This window comes from Rhipicephalus sanguineus, chromosome 5 (genome assembly GCF_013339695.2).
Source record: "Rhipicephalus sanguineus isolate Rsan-2018 chromosome 5, BIME_Rsan_1.4, whole genome shotgun sequence".
NCBI classification, from domain to species: domain Eukaryota; kingdom Metazoa; phylum Arthropoda; class Arachnida; order Ixodida; family Ixodidae; genus Rhipicephalus; species Rhipicephalus sanguineus.
The window spans coordinates 123,430,292-123,446,644 of record NC_051180.1 but is presented as its reverse complement, the minus strand read 5'-3'; the positions used below and the strand labels follow the sequence as shown (position 1 = coordinate 123,446,644).

Here is a 16,353-nt window from a genome sequence, read left to right as displayed (position 1 = left end):
GCAGCGAGTACTTTGTTCATTATGCGTAGCTTGTTAACACACGTGGGCGAGCTTCCAATGTTACGTATAGGCTGGTTCCGGTGATTTTGGAGAAAAGCTACATTAACAGCTTTGAAGGTTGCGTCACTAAACCGTGCTCAGACGAGAGCGGCCAGCCGACAAAATTGGATGGGGGCGATAAGCCGATGTTTGCGCTCCCACGAGGTTTTCATCTCGGAAGACACTCGTCACGGGATCTCGACCCGAGACGCTACACTCTTATTCAAGTACCGTATAACGTCCGGCACATAAACGGCCCATTTTTATTCCACCACAACGTACTGCATATAAGTGGCCCTTCAATCGCCATTAAGCGTGACAAATTCTGCGGTGACGGATTGGGCCCGCTATATGCGGCCGCGAGCGGTCGCAACGCTTATATGGAGCCCGAGGCGGAAATGGCTCGAGCGGACGCAACGCTTATATGGGGCCCGACGCGAAAGGCGGACGCAACGCTTATATACAGAGCCCCGCCTCCCTGACCTTCGCCTGTGTGAAAAGCCACAAATACGTTTTATTTTTAATAAAAATTATGGCCTGTAGCATATCACGACACTGCTGCCACCTACATTCTTTTTGGTTTAGACTGTAAGCTAACAGTTGCAACAGGTCTCGTACTGCCGGAGCACCACCAGCTTCCCGTGAACACATGTGTGCCGCGCTTACATGTTTATCGTGTATTGTGTGCGTTTATTGCGTGCTTATCGTACGCGACATTCGTCGACTGGGCATTTTCCGCGTGTTGGGGCGTTCTCCTGCCTTGATCCAGTGGCGGATGATGGTCGTTGTTCGTTGCCACTCAACACAGCCTCACGGGACGCACAGCTTTGTGTCCGCGCTCAAAAGTGCTTTCTTGCTTCGTTCATCGATTACTCACGTTGATCGAGTGATCGAGTGTACTTCCGAAGACAATCCGCGTCCGAGTGTTTTGACAAGCGGCGACCGCGGTTCCACAGGAGCGGAAGCTTGAGCCTTTTGACGAGCGACTGTGCCAAACTTGGGTAAGTTGAAGAAGGTCGCTGAACTACGTAACTTTGTTACTTCATTGCATGAAAACTGTTTGCAGGAACCGTCGTGTTGGCACAGCGAGGATGATCAACAGATACCCGATAGGCAGGTATGTTTTGTGCTTTGGGTGCTCTTATATACACCACCATAAATGACATGTTTGAAGGATGCGCATTGCGCTACGCAATCTTATGCTTCGATCATGCAGGCCTCGTGTCGTTGTGCTGTTATTCCTTGACTGTTTACTGTACGAGGTCATCGCTTGAGAGTGTTTCTAGAATCCCTTGTCGCCGTTAGAAAGTGTGTGCTTTTAAACACATGGGGTCGTCCCATAATGTTTTCACTGTGGTGATGCGAGAGTTCACCAAACTCGGCAATAACACGCAAAATTATCACAAGACTGGGGACGTGATACAGGGGCGTAGCCAAGGGGGGTGTTGGGGGGGTTCAACCCCCCCCCCCCCGAAATTTTTCAGTTTTGCTTGCGTATATAGGCACGCACACATACAAACGCACGCACGAACATACATAAAGTATGGTTGAACCCCCCCCCCCGAAAAAAATTTCTGGCTACGCCCCTGACGTGATAGCAAAACACACAGCCCTGACACGCGCACACGATGATGGATATGTTTTCGTGGTTGCGTCCCCGAGCTTTTCGCCAGAAATCCATGCAGTTGTTTTGTGGTTAGGATTTTAACCTAGCTGCCTCATAAATGTTTTAAAGGAGCTCACTCGAAGTAATGTATTTGAGTGAATTACGTTACGTACTGGTACTAAGTGCACACTCCAACAAATGCGTACTTAATGTGAAGAAGCACATGTTTATATCAAATAGTGTTAGTAGACGAATATGTCAATTCAATTAGGTTAATTAAGCTAACACATGCTACTCTTTGTTTCAATATTGTGTGTTTGAGAAAATATGCGTGAGCTCGTGTTCTGCCATTATATATTTTTTCTTAGCATCTTTAAGCACACGAGGTTCTCTATCACAAATAACTTAGATTGTGCTCATGTTGCGAGAATGTTGCTTTATTGTGTGGTGCTTTAAGTTATTGTATTTTCACGCTTTTTTTTTACTTAGCATAGTACCAATATTGCTCTCTTACTTAAATGCATAACCAAGGTTTAGTATGCAGTGATTTAGGGTTTATTGAGCTTTGTAAGGTCATAAATTAAAAGAAAAAGATCTCAATTCTCATATATGTTTCCAGAAGTTCACAGAAAGTTGGAAAATATTATCGGTTTTGTGAAGGCCTTACATAACTTAAAATGAAATCAAATTGACAGCTCAACTCTACAAGACAAACTACACGGGAATTCGCTTTAGAGAACCAAAAGTTTGTTCCCTGAATGGCTTACATTCATGATGCAATACAATATGCATGGCTCATTCCCACCTCACACCAAGTGCACATGGACCACGCACACTCTTTCATTTTTTTTATATTTCGATAAAAGTGTGCATATCGTTATTTTCATGTGGATCGCCCATAGGGCTATGTGCATATTTCGGGTATTCCTTACAGTCTTGGGCAATAACTAGTTACTAGTAACGCGTTACCGGTAACTAGTTACTTTTTTCGGTAACTTGTAACTGTAACTAGTTACTTTTAATTTATAGGAACTTGTAACGGTAACACTGTTACTTTTTTACAGAGTAACTGTAATGGGAAATACCGTTACAGTTACTTTCCCATATCCTCTCCACCTTTCATCTTTCCACAGCACGGCTCCCCTACCAATTTAGGGGTGGAGGTCGCTTAGAGAATTATCTACCCTGCAGAAGACCGAGGTCAGCAGTCAGTCTTTAACACAACTTAAGTTTACTTGTAAACTACATGTCGTAAGTCAATCATGTTGGAACTGAACAACTTGCTAAATTCAAGTAGTTTTTTTTTTCCGGCGTATATATATCCTTTTTGTCACTTGAGCTTCTAGCTCGGTTCTTGGTGTACCGGTGGAACATCACGACGCCAAGTTTATATTCTCCTTCGTCCGAGGCTGCGCAATAATCGTGTTTGACTGACGGCTAGAAAGCAGCAGAGCGCGAAACGGTTGAGAGGCACAAATACTGTGAACTAAGTAATTTTTCAAAACCTCTTTGAAACTAATTGTAAAAGGTTTACTCCAACTTAATACAACAATTATTAACAAAATCACATGGACGTTTTGCCTCCTATGCATGTGACATCCTCAGTATACACTGGCAACAAGAAAAAGAAAAGGAAAGAAAGAAAAAAATTTGCGGAGATCGACCAGTGTCCCATACGTCCGTGTAAACCAGTAGGGGAATGTGGTTGTTGCATGTTATAGTCGGATACAACTTTAGAAGTCAGCGGCATTTTCTCCTCAAAGGCAGATGAACACAAGCCTGCACCAATGGGCGCGCACTCGGGACGGACATCATGAGCGGGATGGCGGTGGCTTCGCCTTTGGAGAACATCGGCGCGTGCATGAGCGGGACTATTTCTTTTCTTTAGTCTCTCCTGACTTCTTAAGTTGTATCCGACTATAGTTACTATATATGCTACGACATGGCTCCTAAAGGTGCCATATACAGTAACTATATTGCAAGCCGACGCGTCGCGGCGAATGAACCGCGATTCCAGGAGTTCCTTCCCCTCACCTTCGTTCACGAGCCAGCGTCGTCACAGTGTTTACGTCAAAGCTATGCCCTGTTCTCCGGAAGTGTTAAACAAGCTCCATCTTAGAATGCGTTGCATGAGTTGCTTTAACAACATCCCGTTTGCCTTCTTTAAGCCTCGTTGATTCTTTCCTTCCCGTTTCGCCGATGCAAGTCGCGTCGCAATGCCCGCATCGGGCTTGTATATCACCCTACTCTGATCGTCTGCAGGTGTGCAATCTTTGGGTTTCGCGAACACATGCCCCAGAGTATAACGGGACTTAGAAACGGTTTGTATGCCCAGCGGACGCAAAGCTAACCGAACAGGGTCTGATACACCTTGAACATATATGGAACAGACACAATGGACGTCGTCTTCATTCGTCACACACTCTCCGTTGCTATTTGCATGCGCTTCTGGGTGTCGTTAATAAACATCCTATGATACTGCTGTCGTTCTAGTGCATCAACCACATTTTCCATTTTGAGTATCAGAGGACATTTGTTATTATTATTTGCAAATAAATTCCCTTTTTCACCAACGGTGCATGAACAACAAAATTGATGCAACAAAATGAGGTGTACACAACAAATGCTTGTGTTTGGCCCCCTATTAGGTTTACTTCGTCTAGGGTTTTACCACGTGCAATTTTGACTGCCCGCATGCCTTCATACATATTTAATAAATGAATTCTATCGTTTGGTTTGTAATCTATTATTTATTTTATACAGTAACGGAAAAGTAGCGACGTTACTTCGTCACAGTAACTGCAACAAAGTAACGACGTTACTTGTCACAGTAAGTGTAACTGTAACAGGTTACTTTTGGAAACTCTGTAACTGTAACTGTAACAGTTACTTTAACAGAGCCAATGACTTCACCCATCAAGCACGTGTTTTTCAGACACCCCTCTCAATATCACTTAAATTCCACATGTGGGCTTGCTTTAAAAGTACGCCGCCCGCTTTCCCCGCCTGTAGTTGCCTTACCCACCATCTTCTGCAGCCCTTTGTGAGGGCTAGACGTGCCGCCCTTCTGCAGCCTTTCCAAGTGGCTTTCATACTCCACTCTTTTTTTTTTGCCTTTGACGGCTCTCGCTCAGTAGACCCCCCCCCCCTTTTCCATTTTTTTTTCTTTTTTTCTCTCCTTTTTCTTGCTTTTTTTTTTCCTTCTTTGCAGCTCCCCTTACTTCTGAGATGAGAGGCCTGAGCGCCGTTGCAAACTTTCTTGAAATGATGTGGCAAGGGCTACACTCCTCTCTCTAGTTTTCTCTTTCCAGGCAGCAATTACCAACAGCGACAAGCACCACCGCTAGACATGACGTCAACACTAACCCTTTAAAACTAACACGCCAAGGATGACAAGGTGCCTTCGATAAAGATAGGTCCCCCTATGGAAACGTCGGCCAGCCTGTCTGAGGCACTTTCTCCTGTTTGAAACCTATCCCACTTTTTTGGCTTAGGTAACTGTAACACTGTTACATTTTACTGGTAACGTGCCCATGACTGATTGCTTACTGTGTACATGTGTGAATGTTGAACACGCAATGGCACTCTTTCAATAGTCTGCAAGTGGCTGGTCCACTAATACCTGTTCTTATTGCACCCTGATCCCTTCATTCAAGGATCGATCTCTTTAATATATGAATATAGACTTGCCTGAGGACATGTTTGGTACTCACTATCTGTGTGTGGTTGGGTTTGTCTTGAGTGAAAATCAACATTTCCTTGTGGTATCTATTATGCATGTATCAGCGATGAGAGCTGTTCATGGCACCGACACAGAGGACAGATTGCAGTACAAGATAGGAGCATACTTCCTGCAAGCCCGGGCAAGCCATAATGAGTGGTAGGCATTTCTTTTCATCACTAGATTGCGACAGTTTGGACACATAGCACCTATAGACCTTATGCAAAATCTGCTGCCATCTAGCGGCCGCTGTGTGCATTTCCGCCATGTTGAAGGCTAAGCGCGCTCCGCATGTAGACAAGGAGCGTACATATCAACGTGTGGCGGCTGATAAGAACGAAAATGCCAACATATTTTCGAGTGCTGTGTTGCTGAGATTGAGGAAATTGGGATGCTGAAAGAAGGTTTGCAGGAACCAAGCCTCCATGTTAGTACATTTCCTCGTGGCCGACGAGAATCAGCAGATCGTTCCGTTGCTTCGGTTACTGCTTACGACTAACGCCGTGTTTCCGTTCGCCGTTAATATATGTGGTATGTGACAGCATCGGCACTCATCAGAGAACACTCTTTCATGTCATGCCAGAACAAGAAAGTTTTCGCACCGTGTGCTTGCTGCAGGCACAAACCCGCTTCGTGTACGAGCTTCAAAGCTGCATCGCGGCTACTCGCGCATGCCTGCGCTGCTGTTGATATTAGCTTGTTTATTAAATTGCGATAACAATTACATGTTAGACAGATAGCTCGTGCGCGTCATTGATTTGCAGCGGACGGACCGATTGTGCTGGAGCGTGTTGTTTGTAGTTTGTTTTCGATGGTGGAGTTTAACAAGGTAGCGTCTGGTGGGATGCTTTGCGTGCGTATTTCTTCACTATGCGTATTTTTCAAGCATTTCATGTGGTATCACTGCCAGGTTCAGACGGGTTGCCCGGATGTCCTGACCGCCCCCACCCCTTACTTTTTTTTGTTTAACTTATACCCCAGGAAGAGCAAATCAGGTTCTCCCAAAAGCTGATCCCCCCTTCGGAAAAATCCTCTGTACACTCCAGTTTGCTATGAAATGTTAACAGGTGCTTCAAGTGCGCGGTACTTTTCTTATGAAACTAAATAAAATGCTGTTCCGGGAAATGTGCTACATTCTACCGTGGGTGCGCTACCGCTGGTTACGCGCTGAGGCGGTTTCAGTCGGCGAAGCAAAACTGCCTTGCCGCAACGGGTTTAAATTGTAAAGCACCAGTAGGCCCCTAAAGCGACAATGTGAACACGAATATTCTTGGCGTTTCCTGTTATATAGGATCACATATCGGAAGGATATTCAATAAAATACCAGCTGATCGGCATCTACTTCTAGGAGACACTACACTTTTCATGTTCACTTTCCACGTGCATGAGATGCGCAATTTTCTGCATTTTAATCGCACGGTAATTCTGTACATAACATAGGTCGGATGACTACAACAGCGAAATAATATTATTTCAAAGATAAAAAGAGGACAACGTTTTATTTAAAATTAGATGGACACTACGTCGGCTCGACATAGGCTGTCCCTCATGAAATATGCTTTCAATTGGGTCAACTGCACTTTCTTACCGTCATCGCTGCGCCTAGCCGCGCTAAATAAAGCCTCTTCCCAACCATCCTACATTATACAAGCATGATATTCAGATAGCTAACAACGCTTTATTCGCTACACTGAAAACAGACAGGCCAATTTGTAACCTAGCGCAGAGCTTCATTATCGACGACGACAGGCCTGCACGTGACTAGCAGTGTCAAACTTGTACCTTCTTCTCGCTGTGAGGCGGTTCTTTACACGTAATAACCGTCAACGTAAAAACTAGGAAATGCCGGTAACGTGTACAGGCCCGCCTGACATTTTTATGCCCTGATTGCCGACTACCAAAGCGGATACAAGCAAGAAGTGATAGCGGCGACAGCAATAGAATTCGGGCACAAGCCTCCAACATGGCGCCGAATCGTTAGCTTCGTCAAACCTCCAACAGATGGCAGCAATTTTGCATAAGGTCTATTGATATACAGCATATACTGGCCTTTAGCTTAGGAGTGAGAAACGTACCTTCTGCACTTCAGTGCAATGCATATTATTTAGTTTGCATTCCTTGAACATGGAACGTCGAATAGTTTGTATTGTTGAGCTTGTAATCTTTGAACATGGGATGTCGCCAGAGCCAACGTTTTGAAACTTGGAGTTGTCTTCATAAAGGGAGCAACTGTTAATTCTTGATGTTGCCATCTTGATGAAGGCAAGTCTACTCGTACAAGAGTTGGCTGCAGTGACATACCGTTTGAAGATTTTTTTCGTCTCTTCAAGCCTCCTCCATCTTCCATCGAACATCTGTGATGTTTGTGCTGCCATGAAACTGTGGTGAAACTGTGTGGTGCTGCCATGAAAAAAAAATTGGGCGTGCGCAGGCACAGCACCATCGAAGAAAAATAATTATTTCTTTGTTAAAGATAGTGAAGGCACACTAATGCAATCTCAGCCAAGATTATTAATAGTTGCCGACTCAATTTTAATGTAGTAGTTTCGTTGCTGTGCATACGCACGATGAAACTCTCATCAAAAAGTGGGAAGCAACCACACATGCTCCAGTGTTCAGCTAACCAGTCATCACTGCCTTTCTTTATGTTTCAGTCTTCCCTGAGCCTTTCTTTGATACACTGCCCCATTTGCCCCACATAATGCTTATCCCATCATCTGATAAACGATGCCTTCTTTACAGAGCACATAATGTGTCCTGTGATTCCTATTGCAGCCAAGTGAGTGTCTGGGTTGCAACCTTTTCATAGTTTAGCACGCTTATTTGAGGCCGTGAACACTATGCTGATGATTGCCCGACCACCAACCGTTCTTATATTGTCGGATATCCCGTGCAGGTATGACATAGTGGCAAACATATTTTGGCCATCACGATTAGCCATTTCTTTGGCCTGGCAGCTGGAAGGTGTTTGTTTAGTAGGGCTTCTGCAGCCAATACAGCAAGGGGAGCAGGATATCCTGCTTGCATCCAGCGAGTTCTTGAAATCAAGCCTCGTCCACAAGAAATAGGAACATGATTATTTAGTACAATATGCAAGCACATAAGTTTTAAATGTTTTAGATATGAGGATGACTGCGTCTTTCTTTATTAAATACCACAAAGGTTCTTTCGAATCTGAAGCCACTAACATATTAACACTGGCACATGATTACTAACACCCACTGGTGCTTACCCACGAGCATCCGGGCAAGGATTGTACCATATCAGGTTCCTGAATGTACAATTTCATTTGCATAAAAAGTGCATGAGCTAGTTATACGAACTGATGGGAAACAAGCCATTGCTGCCTCTTAGTTTCTCCCACTCAATAATGGTAGAAAGGTGCATTGTCTGACACTGCTTGGACAGTGGCGTAGCGAGGGGGTAGCAGACCGGGCCCATGCCCCCACTCGCCCTCTTCCCCGAAATGAATTTCTGCCTATGCCACTGTAGCTCGCTAACGCAGTAAAATTTCTGTTCCTATTACTTGTGGACAAGCCTTAATTTCCAAAGAACTCCCCTGACACAAGCAGGATATCCTGTTCACCTTGCTGTATCGTTTGCATATGCCCTACCCAGAAAACCACCTTCCAGTTGCCAAGCCAAAAAAAAAAAAAAAGCCAAATCTTGATGGCCGAAAAATGTTTGCCACGATGCCATATCTGCACGGAATATTCAACAATATAAAAACGGTTGGTGCTCGGAATCATCAGCATAATGTTCATGGCCTCAAATAAGCATGTTAAACTATGGAAAAGCAGCAACCCAGATACTCAGAGGAGAGGCTTGGCTGCAATAAGAATCACAGGACACGTTACGTGCCCTGCATATAAGGTACCGTTTATCAGATACTCCTATCATGGGGTAAGCATTATAGAGGGCAAATGGGGCAACATCTCAAGGAAAGATTCAGGGAACATTGCAACAATGTAAAGAAACGCAGCGATTGCCTGTTTGCCAAACAGTAAAGAAACTATACTACATTGATTATTGAGTCAGCAAGTATTCATAATCTTGGCCGAGATTGCGTTAGTGTGTCATTACACTACTTGTCAAAGAAATAACTATTTTTCCTGGACGCAGCTGTGCCTGCGCATGTTGAAGTTTTTCTTTTTAAATTATAAATATGTGTGATCTGAGTCCAAAAAACACTTAAAAGATAGCGCCTATCTGTGTCCCTTCTTGTCCTGTCTTCACTACTCTCTGCAATAAACGTAATGGTTAAAAGGGAGCCGTTCGGCGACCTAACAGCTTGTCACTATTAGTGGGTTAGTAGGCCTTGAGGCGCTCCACGTTGACTATGTCGCGCCCTCGACGGCGCATGTCCAAAGCTGGTTCGATGGGTTCGATCAGGTAGTTGACCGGTGATGTGCGCTCGATGACCCGGTAGGGGCCTTCGTATTTCGGCAGTAGTTTTGAAGAGAGGCCAGTTGCAGTGGTAGGGACCGAGAGCCATACGAGCGCTCCGGCGACTAACGTGGACTCAGAAGTGGTGGTGCCACCGTGAAGGCTCTTCTGCCGCTCTTGTTCGTGCGTTGTAAAGGTCTTTGCAAGCTTGCGACACTCTTCAGCAAGCCTGGCTGTGTCAGAAATAGGCGCACACTCAGATGGATCCGGCTTGTAGGGTAGTATCGTGTCAATGGTGTGCGACGGGTGCCTTCCGTACAACAGGAAGAAGGGTGAAAAACCAGTAGTGTTCTGAGGGGCGGTATTATAGGCGTAGGTGACGAAGGGCAGAATGGCATCCCAATTTGTGTGATCGGCGGCGACATACATTGAGAGCATGTCGCCGAGCGTGTGGTTAAAGTGTTCGGTTAGGCCATTCGTCTGCGGGTTGTAAGCAGTAGTTTTGCGGTGAACAGCATGGCACTCTTTGAGAATGGCTTCGACGACTTCCGACAAGAAGACACGGCCTCGATCGCTGAGAAGCTTCTAGGGTGGACCGTGACGCAGCATGAATCGGTGTAGCAGGAAGGAGGCAACATCGCACGCTGTAGCCGCTGTGAGGGCAGCGGTTTCGGCAGATCGCGTTAGATGGTCAACGGCGATGATGGCCCAACGGTTACCAGCCGAGGTCAGAGGAAGTGGTCCATACAAATCGATGCCCACGCGCCCAAACGGATGGTTAGGGCAAGGTAATGGTTGTAGACCGACTGGTGACACGTGCGTTGAAGGTTTTCGGTGTTGGCAATCGAGGCAGGAGCGGACGAACTTCTGCACGTAACGGTACATCCCTCGCCAGAAGTATCGTTGTCGAATGCGGTGGTAAGTTTTGGATACCCCAGAGTGCGCGCATTGCGGATCAGAGTGGAAGGACTCGCATATTTCAGCACGCAGACTTCGGGGTATCACAAGTAGCCACTGGCGGCCGTTGGCGTTGTAATTGCGTCGGTGCAGTAGGTTGTCACGAATGGCGAAATTGTGGGCTTGACGACGCAACGGGCGAGTGGTTGGTGTTGCCGACGGATCAGTGAGCAAGTCTATCAGCGAGGTGATCCATTTATCCTTGCGCTGCTCGGTAGTGATGGTGTGAACGTCGATGGAAGAAACAGCAATGTGAGATACTGAGCAGGAGGCATTGGCGTCAGGCAAGGGGGAGCGCGAGAGGGCGTCGGCATCAGCATGCTGGCGTCCGTTGCGGTACAGCACGCGGATGTCGTAGTCTTGCAGGCGAAAGTGCCCAGCGGGCGAGACGGCCCGAGGGATCCTTCAATGATGACAGCCAGCATAGTGCATGATGATCGGTGACGACATCAAATGGGCGACCATACAAATAATACATGAAAATTTACTACTTTGAAAATTATTAGAGAAATACAAATGCAGAGGTTCATTATTCACATAAAGGCCTATTCATACAGCAAATATGAACAAACTAAGATGTTCACAGAAGTAACCATAGCGTCCCAAATTTGACTAATTTTCACTAACGCAGCGTTTGTCGTGAATTTTTAAAAATGCATAATTTGCTCAGAATTCCATCAAATTATAAGAGCTATTTCTTCTTCACTTCTACTTATGCTAAATAGAAAGATATTTGTAATGTATAGCTTCAGTAGCTGCCAGCATGGTTGCGAATTTACGAAAACGCACTCTTCGTAAGATGGTCGTCGTCAACCGGCGACGCTCGTCGAATTTTCCTGTGTTGAAAAAAAATTTTTATGTGAAAACAAATTGCGATTTCGTGCTGTGCAGTCATATGTGCACAACATACAAAATTATCAGGAAAATCGGAAACATCAAGTATACACCTTTTTTTATCTTTCGTGGAATCGACCATTGTAAATGATGTTATCTCTGTGAAAACACTTGGGTTCAGGTGATATCTTAAGTATCTGCGTGATTTCTAGAAAAGTTAGTCGTGAGTTCAGCACTGCTATGTGCTCTTTTCTTGAGTAGCTGTGCTATCCTGTCAAGATGTTTAACAAGTAACAACGCACTTGAATGTGGATTCTTCTTTGTGGCAAAAGAGCGCAGACAACGGGACGAAGAACATACAGGGCACAGAGCTGACTATCAACTGATTTCCTTATTGGAAAGTCTGAGAATCTGTAGGCAGGCGAGCAAAATCGAAAAATGGCACAAATGCTATCAAGTGACTCGGCCGCCCGGCTTTTTTTTTGGATAGGGTTTACAAGATGCGGCAGAAGCCGATTTCATTAAAACATAAACACAAGCAAAAAATGGCAAAAAAGAACAATGACATGGTGGTCAATACCAAACTGATTAAAACCGCTAAAAGTCTGACATTCATAAATCAACAAAAACGAAGAACCAGGGTCTGAAAAAAAAAGGTTTTTAAGCAAGTGACAGCAAGGCTAGAAAACTGCAACCACTAACAATAAAACAGAAAACAAAACAAGAAAACAAAACATGTGACAACAAGCTTAGTGATCACAATTGAGGCTCATGGCAGCTAATTTCTTCGTCAAATAGTGCTAGTGATAGCGCGCTAACGCAAGCTGCTCCCCTTTTGTGAATTATGTGCGCCTCACAAATTTTGTGAGCACATTACTCCCGATATTTCATGAGAACTTGCACATTGTCAAGCAATGGGGAGCAGCCGCATGATGTACAATGCCAGGTTCCTGCCTGTTGTTGCTTTTAAAGATTTGGCATGTTCACGCATTTTGTAATTTATGCATCGTCCGGTTTGTCCTACATATGATTTTCTGCATGATAATGGAATGTCATAAACGACGTTCTTCACGCATTCAATGAAATGATTTCTGTGCTTCTTGTCACAGCAAAAGGATACTGTTTCATCCCTGTTAACTAGCCTGCATAGGGAGGCCAGATGGTTTGGGATGGAGCACAAAACTCTTATGCCTACTCTGCCTGCAGTCTTCTTCAACCTATGAGAGAAACCGTGAATGTAGGGAACGTCAGCCAAGGGAGAGCGAGTGTGCTTGTTTGGCCTGTTATTTCTGGTCGTTCTAAGAGTGACGAGCATCTTTTCAGCTAGGGAGCTCAAAAGAGCACTAGGGAACCCCGCGCTCCTCGAGCGTTCCACTTGAATCGTAAAACTTGTTTCCGTCCACTGAGGGCATGATCGGATGAGGGCGTTTCTCATGGCAGAATAGCCTATTCCTGGAGTCATCCAGGAGTCATGCATGGAGTACCATTTGAGTAGCGAAAGGATGCTGTTATGCAACGTTACATCAAAGAAGCTGACCGAGCTAATTGGCCTGTATATGATAGCTGGCCTATCTATGACACCACAGCCCTCAGAAGTGCTGTATAGCGGTTTGTTTTCTTATGTTTTTGATCAAAGCAGCATTAAGCCAAGGCTATGGGGTTGGGCATTGAATACACGTGGATTATTCAAGTAAAATGGTAAAAATGATATCACTATTTCGAAACAGAAAGTCATCAATCATAAATTGCAGCATCTGTTGATGTGTTGCGCTAAGCTGTTCGCTTCAATGCCAAACTACATTTTCACACTCTCTCTTGCAGGTTTCAAATACAGCAACTGTACCACCACAACAGTGCAGCACAGGAGAGCCTATCGTCAGTGCCGCGTCGAGAAATTAAATAAAAAAGCACTTACTCCTGGAAACTTCTCGTATCATCTTATTGGTTTGTTTGTGATTATAAAACTGCACTTTCATGGGAATTGAATCAACTAGCCCCATTTATTGTCCCATTGAAACTAAATAAATTGACAATGTAGAGCTTGTTTCCAAATGCCTGCATCATAGGCCTACAAGATTACTTATTGGCTTCAAAATACTCTTACATGTAAAGAACGCTGTTGATATAGTCATTGCTGGAAATGTTCTGCTGATATTTTGTTACAATCCTCTAAAGCCTACACACTTTCGTATTGTTAACCACAAAAAGATTTATTGACCTGTGTGCAGCAAACATGCTGTTGCAGGCATAAGGCTGCAATACGCTGAAACTCATACATCAGAATTCTACACACTAACAGCAGCCAATTCCTTGTAGACCCTCATTAGGTGTGCATGAGAAAGCGCATTAGACTGGCAAAAGACAGTCTAATGATTCTGATAATAATAATAATATCTGGGGTTTAACGTCCCAAAACCACGCTATGATTATGAGAGACGCCGTAGTGGAGGGCTCCGGAAATTTTGACCACCTGGGGTTCTTTAACGTGCACCTAAATCTAAGTACACGGGCCTCAAACATTTTCGCCTCCATCGAAAATGCAGCCGCCGCGGCCGGGATTCGATCCCGCGACCTTCGGTCAGCAGTCGAGCGCCATAACCACTAGACCACCGTGGCGGGCAATGATTCTGATGTCTAAAGACATTAGTCTCTTTATTGAAATACATTAATTTTTTTTTCTGTGAGATTAGCTGATGCATGCTCCTTGTGTTAAGTAAGATGCAATTTTTCTAGTTCATGAAGTTGACTGACGTTATCAAATGATGTAGCAAATTTTCATCAATAGTTGCTGCAAATAGCTAACATGCACGGTGGAAATTTGCTAACTTACAAATACTATTTTCCTGCATTTAGTAACTAAGTAATAACCGTCGTGGTAGTAATGTTACTAGCTTAGCTTACTACCTTCCATAAGTATAACAGGAACTAGTAACTGTCATGGTAGTAAATTTACTAACTTTCTGTTACTACCTTTGGTATGTAATAGCTGCAGGTAGTAAATGACATGGTAGTAATTTACTACCTTGCGTTTACTACCTGCAGTTACTACTTAGGTAGTGAATGTTGTGACAGCAATTTACTACCTCAAAGTTAGTAGTACACTACCTTTTCTTTTAGAGTGTAGAATGATGTGTCTTGTAGTTAATATTGTTTGGGACACATTGCAAGGAAAGTGCACACGTTCAAAGCCAAATTGCTAAGGTAGCTTGCTAGAAAATACAAGTGGACTGCCCCCTTATTTGTTTTGAAAAGGATAAGTTCATGAGATTCAATTAGCTTAATCTAATCCAATAGCACTTTGAAAAACCACTTCAGAGAAACTACTGCCGAGATCCTTTAGGGGGCCATTATGTGCACAGGTGCTGAAGTGGAACACGTGGAGGTTGAAAATTGAGCAATAAGAATATGGCATGTATTTTAGGGTGATTTTATTTTACCTTCGTAATTTTGTTCACACAATGCCCTATTACTCCAACAAGAGAGCATATAGGTGAGAACCCGTGCAATGCATCCTATTGTATATGTAGTGATGCGTGTGCTCCTGCAGGTGAGAAAGAACAATGGGGGGACATCAATGAACATCAAATGTCTAGTGGGTCTTTGGGATTTGCCGAGACATCATGTTTGTCCATGATGAACCGGCAGTGCAACCACACACGACATAGGAAGAAGGCACATACACAGTGCGTGTTTCGTGTACCTTTCCTCTGTGTGTGGTTGTGCTGCGGGTTCTCATGAAGGACAACCAACTAGCCCAAGGTTTCAGTCTTGCTAGACATGTTTTGTGCCTGCTAGTTTTTTTTGTGTCAACAAGCTGTCCTCCTACTCTTGTAGAACTTCTCACTGTCTGGTGTTTGCGTTGTAGCGTGACAATATTCTCTATATTTTCTCTCATGGCTCTAATTCATTTCATTGTTCTGCTCAGTATGCAGCTGCGCAGCAGCATAACATGTTCCTTCATTCACTTAGTGCACTAAATACTGGCATGGGTACTCGAAGAAATGGCACAAAATGTAACAACAATTAGCGGTGCCAGATGGAACACCTAAATGCCACAGTTCTACAGTAATGGGTGAAGGGAAGGGCTTGAAGCAGAGAATGGAAATAAGGGACCCATGCATACATAATTAAGTGCCAGGCTGGCACAGTGATGGATTTGGACTCGATGCCTGACTAACTTATTGCAAATATATGTCTCAACACTGCAAGGGAAAGGTCATGTTTTGAAATGGTACCAGAAAAATAACAAATACATTTCAGGTCTCAACATTTAGTGAAGGACAAATCTTGTACTATATGCAAATACCCTTTATGTGGCACAATGTCTGACAGATGGTGTGCCGTGGTAACTGCACGTAAAGGGGGCTGCACGTAAAGGATAATATTGAAGAATTGATCGCTGGGCAAGTTGGTAATCCATGACTACAAAGAACTGCGCGAAATAAAACTGCACAAAGGAAGACGCTGCCGTGCGTCTCCTTGTGCCACATTTAAAAAAAGAATAATAGCGCACATGTATGTCTGCATGCTTATGTGAGTGGCTATATGAGCTGCTAATTCTGAAAAAAAAGCTGCAACACTTGCGCTGAACTACTACACAAGAATGTTATTGTGTATAGCTAGTGTTGGTACTGGCAATAAATCTTGGATTCTCAAGCACAGTTTGTATTAGCTGCTGTACCAAGCCAACAGCTAAGGATGTTGCATGACAGCTTATATTTAAATACAGGTGCACGTAAAGTACATGGTATGGAACAGGGGCGTAGCCAGGGGGGGGGCATTGGCAGGCGTTCAACCCCCCCCCGAAAAT

At 44.3% G+C, this 16,353-nt stretch overlaps 1 long non-coding RNA gene across 3 annotated transcripts in view; it reads left to right on the top strand.

Moving 5' to 3' along the window:
* Positions 1–445: 445 nt before the first annotated feature.
* LOC125758453 (uncharacterized) overlaps positions 446–16,353 on the top strand; it is a 26,930-nt gene continuing 11,022 nt past the window's right edge. Inside the window, exons 1-3 of one of the 3 annotated variants that reach the window (XR_007416084.1) lie at positions 446–1,156; positions 5,432–5,525; positions 13,365–13,521. This is a non-coding gene — a long non-coding RNA (uncharacterized LOC125758453). Of the gene's footprint in view, positions 1,157–5,431; positions 5,526–13,364; positions 13,522–16,353 lie in introns of those variants that run through there. The other 2 variants (XR_007416086.1, XR_007416085.1) reach the window with 2 other exon arrangements.